We start from the raw sequence: 8,774 nt of genomic DNA, 5'->3' as shown, positions 1-8,774 counted from the left end.
CCCCAAAGCTCAGCTCCGCTTCTCACAGACAGTTGCCTGGGCCTGAAGGAAGATGAAATGATACTTCGTTTCTAATTCTCAGGCCCCAAATCCTAGTAGATACTCACCCAGCCTGTGGATGAAAGCTAGGGCCCTCCCTTCCCCCAGTTACAAGGGCAATCAGAACCTTCTGGAGTAGAAAGGATTTTGAGTTCTGTAACTGTCCAAATTACAGGGACTCCCCTGGTGGTCCAGTGGTTCAGACTCCATGCTTCCACTGCAGGGGGCTGGGGTCCATCCCTGGTTGGGGAACTAGGATCCCATGTGCCGCGTGGCGTGGCCAGTAAGTAAAAATAAAGAAAATGAAAAACACTTCTCTTAAGAAATACAGTTTTAAAAAGGAATTACACATGTAGCATATTCTTTGCATTTCTCCTGTACTTTTTTACACGTTTTGCATATGGTTTGACCCCTTCAAGTTAGAGAATGGCTGGTTTGGAGACAACACTGAGCTTTGTCCAGCCTCACCTAGTCCTTCTGACATTTTCTTGTAAGAAAAAAAGAAGTCACCCAGGTAGGGGGAGAGGTGCAGTGGTGTTAATGGTGATCATGGAGGAAAACGGACTAGGAAAAATCAATAATTGAAATTAAGCCACGGTTGCTTTAGGCTAAGGTCCCTCTGTGAACTGAATAAAGCTTTCCTTCTCCCAGGCCCATGTGATGATATTCTTATTGTTCAGGTTTTATTAGAAAGAAGCTTTTATTTATGTTATTGACTCTGAATCTAAGTATTCGTAACTTCTGTGAGAAAGAAAAAAAAAAAACTAGTAATTACCTGACATTCTTAAATGTTTTTTCTAGTTCAAATAAAAATGTTTAAAAAGTTCTCAGGTGATGCTGATTCTGCCGTTCTGGGTTTCATATTTTGGGAATTTATGACTTAGAGGTTTGAATGTTAAACCTGATGAAAACCTGGCGTGGGGTGCGGGGCAAGAAATTTTATATCAACACATTTTCAGAACGAAAATGTATAGCAAACGTTTTAATACTTGCCTTTCTTATTCTTTGAGTGCCAATGTCAATGTTTGGGAGTTTTGTGTTTTTTTTTGCTCATCCTAAGCCTACTAGAGCCAGAGGCTTATCTGAAGAGTAAATGTTTGGGAGATTTGTTTTATGAACTGCATTAATGCACGCCAAGTCACATCACTGTGTATCTTTCTTTTCTCCAAATGTGGCCTTATTTTGAAGCCCCACAAAGGAGAGTTCACTGTTCGGGATAGACTCAGCATGAGGGTCTCTAGGATCTGCCCTTATCAAACTCCAGTTGATCCTAGATCGACCCTGAAATCAAGTGGTGAACACACTTTATATATTTTGCTTGTATAGGTAAGGGAAAATGAGCAGGGCAGGTAGGGATCATTGGAGTCTTAATTTTTTATTTTTTAGCATTTATTGCTTATGGGACATGAAACTGTGTTTTCTCTTTTGCTTCATGTTTTGTATATTTTTTGTCTTTAATGAGACTATGCACAGACTGCCTGAAAAACTCCATGCTTCAGAAACATAAGGTCTTTGAAATCGGTGATAAACTCCAGGATCTGGGCTCTGCCTGGGGAATCCTGAGACCGTGTCTGCTGGGATCTTTTAATTAGTAACATTTGAGACAATAAAAGTCAACTCAGTAAAATTGACTCATGTGATTCTTTCCCTGCCTTGAGTTGACTAGTTACTCAGTTGGTTCATTGCTGGGGTACAATGTTAGCAGCCCCAGCTTTCCCAGGACTGTCTGTTTTGATGTATGAAAATCTACCTATCCCCAGACAGAATGCTCAAATAGAGGATGAGAGTCCCGGACATCTGGCTTGTTCATTAGCCCCGGATTCTAGCTCCAAACCCCCAATGTCTTTGCCTTCAGGGAGAAAGAGACATAGGAGCCTTTAGTTCCAATCATATACATCCAGCTCTTTGGCTGGTTGCTAGGCAACTGAGAACATGGCTGCCAGGACAGAGCTTCCTGGTGCTCACTCTTAGAGCCTAGATTCCAACAGGAATCTGCGGTCCCCTCATCACGGGTGGCCCTTACGTGATGGGTTAGTTTCCCGTTGCACACTACCACACAGTTAGGGACTTACCACAAGTTTATTCTCTTGGTGTCTGGCAGTTAGGAGAACCAAAATCAGTCTCCCTGGGATAAATCAAGGTGTGGGCAGAGGAGAATCCGTACCCCTGCCTTTTTCTGTCTCCAGAGGCTGCCTGCATTCCTTGGCTTGTGACCCCTTCCTTGCATGGCTCCCACCCTATTTCTTCTGTCATCATGCCTCTAATACTATGATTTTCTGCTTCCCTCTTAAAAGGACTTTCTTATACAGACCTCCTTATCCTCTTATAAGGATATAGGGATCTTATAAGGTGATCCTTCTTATAAGGATCACCTTATAAGGATGATCCACACTCATCCCCCTATCGCCGGCCCCTTCATCTAACTAAATATGCAAATTCTCTTTTACCTAATAAGGTAATGTTCACAGGGCCCATGTATTCTTGCCTGGAGATTCCCATGGACAGAGGAGCCTGGTGGGCTTTAGTGCACAGGGTCACAAAGAGTCGGACATGACTGAAGCGACTTAGCACGCACAGGGACCAAAGCTTAGGATGGAGACATCTTTGGGAGGCTATTATTCAGCCTAAAAACAAAATATCACAAGATATTCTGGTTCTTATTAATCTGGCCCAACTTTCTTTTAAGTTTGATTATAACTGTCCAATCTTTCCATGCAGGAAATGAGGAAGTCATGGGTTAGATCCCTGGGTCCGGAAGATCCCCTCGAGGAGGAAATGGCAACCCACTCCAGTATTCTTTCCTGGAATATGGACAGAGGAGCCTGGCAGGCTCTGGTCCATGAGATCACACAGAGTTGGATATAACAAGTAACTTAGCACACATGCATAGATTAGATTTGAAGGTTGCAGAATTTGATCTCAAGAGGACCTTAAGAGGAGTGCCAAGCCATTGTTTGACTCCTCATCTCCAGTCTTGCCTGGTTTCTGTAGGTAAGGTGCAAAGGCAAATGTGTGTTCTCTTTGCAGTTCTGGAATTGCCCGCCCTCAAATCGGCCAGTTGGGGAAGACTGAATGATTTTTCATGATTAATCCAGATCTTGGATCCCAGAATGTGGACTCGAACCCGAGTCCAGTCCTCTGAGCTGTTTGAGGTCATTCAAAGCCACATACATGATTTGGGAGAATGGCATTGAAACATGTATAATATCATATATGAAATGGGTCACCAGTCCAGGTTCGATGCACGATACTGGAAGCTTGGGGCTGGTGCACTGGGACGACCCAGAGGGATGGTACAGGGAGGGAGGAAGGAGAAGGGTTCAGGATGGGGAACACGTGTACACCTGTGGCGGATTCATGTTGATATATGGCAAAACCAATACAATATTGTAAAGTTAAAAAATAAAATAAAGAAAAACAACAAAGCCACATACAGTGGCCTCACCTCTGATGGAGGAATCAATTACCCAGCAGCCGATGAGTTTGTGACCATTTGGCCACACGATGGCGCTTCACGCCTAACAATTCCGAGGCTTCTCTCACGGATGATTTGCAATTCAAATAGAAAGGGGAGGAGGTGTGTCCTTTCTCAGAACAACACAGATACCATTGCCAGAGAGCAAGGGGCTGTTGGGGATCAGAGGTGAGCTGGGTTCAATCACCGAGGGAAGGCCTCTGTTCTATTTTATAGGATTGTGGTAAGGATGAATTAATATTAAGCGGAGCCAAGTGAAATTGCTGACGTCCAACAGTCTTTGACCCACAAGGGCAGCAATTTCATGTGGTTCATCCTACAGGCTCTTGTGCCAAGTCGCAGCGAGACTTGGTAGAAGTGAGCTGTTATTATCACAGCCAGCACAACGGGAGGACAACAAGCCCTCACTGTGAACATTTAGAAAAGAGTTGCTTTGTCTTCTGGAAATTTTTTCCTGAAGATTCTTAATAGTAGGAGACTCCGCTGTTTCCATGGACTCAAGTCCCAGATAGGAAAATACGCCTGACGGACATCTACATATCACAGCTATGCTATCAGTCAAGCCATTTCTCGCTAAAGCCCGCCTTCAGCAAGGTTGGTTCCAGCAAGGACGAAGATCAAGGCTGACACGGTACCACTTGTTCTCTGAGGAAAGCCGAACTCTCACCTCTGGGGCTCAGGGCCCCCCTTTGCTGTCTCCTGCAGAGCCTCCCTTGCCTCTCCAAGCAGGCACTCTGCACCTGGGGCTGGTATTGAGACTTTTCTCTCCGATGTACCTACATTGCATCTCATCCCCTTTTAGCAAGTCTGGCGAATGCTAGCTGATCTTACTAGCCTAAAGGAATAGAGACGGTTCTCATTTTGGCAGAGTTTTCAAAGCTGTAGCCAAAAGCGATGAGAATTTCAGATACCTGGGGCAGGCCCATGGGATGGGGATAATTTTGGTCATAAGAGCCTCTGGGAACCCAGGAGTCTGCCTACATCCCACTTGGTGGTCCTGCTGCATTAGGCCCTAATAGGGAGCTGGAGGTGGACTGGGGGTCCCCACCAAGAACACAGATCTAGTCCCAGGAATTCAAAAGCGAATGAAACTAGAGAGTGGTTATATTTTATCAGAGAAAGCCTTTCCCCCCCAGATCTTCTTTCCTTGCACTCTCCTCATTTCTTTCCTCTATCTCTAGAGATTCACCCCAGGAACATCCCTCTGACAGCTCACCCTCCCCTCCTTGTCATGTGAGAAAGGAAAGGCTTGTGTTTCTCACTGACTTTGGACACAGACCACGGAAGACAAGAAGGTATCTTGTAGGCTCTCACCACGTGTCACTGATCATGCATCAAATGAGGCTGTATGCTTACAGACTTATGTTTAAGGTGGCGAATGAGGTTTGAACCCTTCAATGCACCAAACATGGGTTAAAAGTGAAGAATCCAGACACATTCTATGGTTCAATTTGTATGAAATTCAAGAGCAAGCAAAACTAATCTATAGAGAAAGCCATTAGAACAGGAGTGTTTGGGGGTGGTGGGGTGGGCTGAGAAATGGTTGGAAGGACCTTTATGTCATGATGGAGACAGTCTATGTTTTTATTAGGGTGTGAGTTACATGGATGTAGATATTTGTCAATGTTCATGGAATTGCCCACTGAACGTCAAGCAGGAAGCAGTGAGAAATGGCCTAAGAACCACAGTCCCTGTAGGTGCAGGAGGTCCCTTATGTCATGGAAGAGACAGGAAATTTCCACGTGATCCAAGTTCTCACCAGGCTGTCTATGCAGTGGAAAAACATGTAAAATGTCAGCCAATTTTCCAGACAGTTTCAAAATCCAAGGACGTTTGTCTTGGTGCTCCCGCGGCCTGTGTCTTTTCAAATGTTTACAGAGTATTTACAGCAAGTAGTCCTCCGGGTGGCAGTTGTAATTAGGAAAACTGGCAGCGAAAATTAACACATACCATAAAAGAGAGATAATTGCTCCACTGTCATATACAATATTATTATCAAATGGTATTCACCGAGACAGCCAATTGGTCCCTACCAGCTCCATCTTGTTGTTCTAGGAAAGACTCTCCCCTCTTCCTTGTTACCCTGAGGATGAAGCTGCCACAGCTTGAGAAAGATATGCCATATGGTACTTAACATCAGAATCGGAATGAGCTTGTGCCTTTTGTGTGAGACGCTGAAATTTATTAGAAAATCAGAAAGCCTCATTTCCACCAAGTTCCTGAGACCTGCCATCTGCTGCATGAGAAAGAAAATGGAGATTTTTTTTTTTAACCATTTACTTATTGTGAAATGTGAGAGTGCTGGTGTGTTTAAAAAAGCAGGGCTGGGGGCCGGGTTTGGGGGGGTGTTGCATAAGAACAAGCCAGAGCAAGCCCACTTGGCAGGGAAGAAAGAAGACTGTCAGCTGAATGGTGGCAAAGGCTTGGGAAGCATAATTATGGAAATCACCTATTCCAGAGCTTTTTTTTTTTTTCCTCCTCCTCCTGACCACATGTTCCTTCTACATAGGAACAGCCCATGGGGAGGCCAGCTTTCAAGAATAAGCAAAGTCTCTGTTTCAGAAAGGAAGAGGAAGGAGCTTAAACAAGCACCAGGCTCTCTGAGTATTAGGTCTCTCTGGGGAGAGAGCAACGCAAGTAGGGCAAGAGGGAGCAGACAAGGAGCCCAGAAGGCTGAAAGGATGGGGCGGCAACGGGGGTTCCTAAAGGGAGATGCAGGAGGGCGGGGGAGGCCAGAGGGGAGGAGAATCTGACAGGGGGTGGGGATGTGGTACCCAGTGAGAAGGAAGACATCTTCTAACGTTGTTGGGAAGCTTACTGTCATGTTGGGGATACAAAGATAAAACTGTTTTGTACCATCAAGAGGGCGTGTCAGATGCCTGGGGATTCATTTCAGGGGGATGCCTGTTGTCTCTGGCTTCACTGGGTTCACAAGATGCTGGCTTGACCCCGAGTCCCTGTGGCTGTCCTGTCTCTCCACAGAGCCCTGCAGCCTGGAGAGCTTACCTAAGCCTTTGCTTTTATTATAATAATTTATTTTTACTCTTGCTTTTACATCAGAGCTTGCCATGTCTATAGGAACTGCTGCAGGCAACGTTCACCGATACGGTTAGTGCCCACGTTTCTCAACTCTGATCACAACATTCAGGATGTAAAAACCTTCTAGCAAATAGGCTGCGGAAGCCTGAAATGAGCCGTGATGGGGGTTGGGGGTGGGGGAGTAAAGCTTTAAGGCACCAGGGAGTTTCACATTATGACATTATAGAGTCAAGTTCAGGTCAAGGCCGGCCTTTCCTGGACCACATCCAAGGAGGCTTAATTAAAGAAGAACTGAAAAAAACCTCTCAATAGGCAATCTTATCCAGGAGGCGGTCTCCCAGCAGGATCCCAGGGGCATCCTCAAAGTCAAGTTCAGGTTCTAGGCCCTGCTCTGGGGCCATGGGGGGCCACCTGAGAGTGCAGCCCGTATCCTCAGCCTCCACGCTCCCCAGGTGCTCATCATCACGCAGGTTGGTGACCAACAGCGTGTCCAAGGAAAGGACAAATGCGTGCAAAAAAGCCTCGGATGGTCCAGGAATCCTCATCTCGCACTGAAGCCAATCCAGGAACCAAGGCTTCAGTCGAGAGTCTGCGTGGACCTTAAGGCGGAATTGACTTGATGGGAGAGGGATCAAAGTGAGTTTCTAAATTTGCAGTGAGATTAAGTGGAAAACGACCAGAAACCCCAGTGTCCAGCTGTGATCTGGACATACTGGTCCTCCGAGCCTTCTCCCACCCAGGGTGGTGATGCACGAGAGCCGCCTCCTGTTCTGGACTCGAGCCCGTGAGCTCTGCATGGGCAGAAAGGCGCAGTGGTGCTGTCGGCCCCTCAGGGAGAAGTCAGGGGTCAGCCTTTGGGAGCAGGTCCCACACGCTGGCCTGGGCTCAGGGGAGGGAAGTGACCTTACTTTTTACTCCCTCGGCAGGTCAGGGCCCCATCGTCAGCTCCTGGCCTGGGGGCTGGGGATCAGCTCTGATTTCCCTGGGGGGCGGAGGTGGGGGGTGCCCGACCTCTACAAGACAGGCTTCCTCTGCAGATGCCTGGGATTCTCCTGAGCCGCTGGGGGCAGACAGGACGGTGGTGACCGCTCAGACCTGAAGACGCAGCGTCACTATGGTAAGGAGCTCTCAGCATCCTCTGTTCTGACTCCCCCTCAGCTCCCATTTGTCCAGCAGCTATTAATTGCAGGACGTATTATCTAAGAAGAGCCTAACGTCTCAAATTCCTGACCACTTGCTAAGCACCAAGTGCCTCTTATCTATTATGTTGTTTAATCCTGACTACAGTCCTGTGGGTCTTCTCAGGTGGTGCTAGGGGTCAAGAAGCTGCCTGCCTAATGTTAGAGACTGGGGTTCCATCCTTGGGCCAGGAAGACCCCCCTGGAGGAGGGCATAGCGGCCCACTCCAGCATTCCTGCCTCGAGAATCCCATGGACAGAGGAGCCTGGCAGGCTGAAGCCCATAGGGTCACACAGAGTTGGACGCAAATGAAGCGGCTTAGCACACGTTGCAGGCACAACCCTGTAGGAGGGGACCATTCTCATTCCTATTTCCCAGATGAAACAACTGAAGACCAGTGAGATTTGGTGAAGGGCTGGGGTCCAACCCCCATAGCCCAGCTCCAGAACTCTCTCTCTATAAACCTAAATAACAATCCTCCAAAAAAGTAAGCACTCCGTTTTCCAGGTTACCCTGTGAGTAAGTAGGCTGGATTCAGAGAGGTTAGGTAATTTACCCAAAGCCACACAGAGACAGAAATCACTCTGGCTCTAGGATCCAAGCTGTTTCCTCTCGGTGGTCCCCAGCCTTTCGGGCACCAGGGGCCGGTTTCATGGAGAACAGTATTTCCACAAACTGGGAAGGGGGGAGGGTGAGTGAGGGGATGGTTTCAGGATGATTCAAGTGCGTTACATTTATCGTGCACTTTATTTCTCTTATGATTATATCAGCCCCCTGCTCAGATCATCAGACACTAGATTTCAGAGGCTGGGGACCCCTGATCTAGGCCACACCCCCTGTGCAGACCTGTGTTACATTGTGGGCTCCATCCCCCAGAAAAAAGATGAGAGGCATGGTGAGCAAAATTGGGTATGGACTGTACAAAGGAGACTTAGCAAGAACTTAACACTTGCTGGACTTCAGATGAACAGAAAAAATGGCTTCTTTCGAATACTGATGTTTCTCAGAGGTACTGTGGTTACTGCTCAGAGAGTCCCGGAAG

The sequence above is a fragment of the Bos taurus genome, chromosome 12 (genome assembly GCF_002263795.3).
Source record: "Bos taurus isolate L1 Dominette 01449 registration number 42190680 breed Hereford chromosome 12, ARS-UCD2.0, whole genome shotgun sequence".
NCBI classification, from domain to species: Eukaryota; Metazoa; Chordata; class Mammalia; order Artiodactyla; family Bovidae; genus Bos; species Bos taurus.
The sequence above is the reverse complement of the archived record's forward strand: the minus strand, read 5'-3'. Positions refer to the sequence as shown.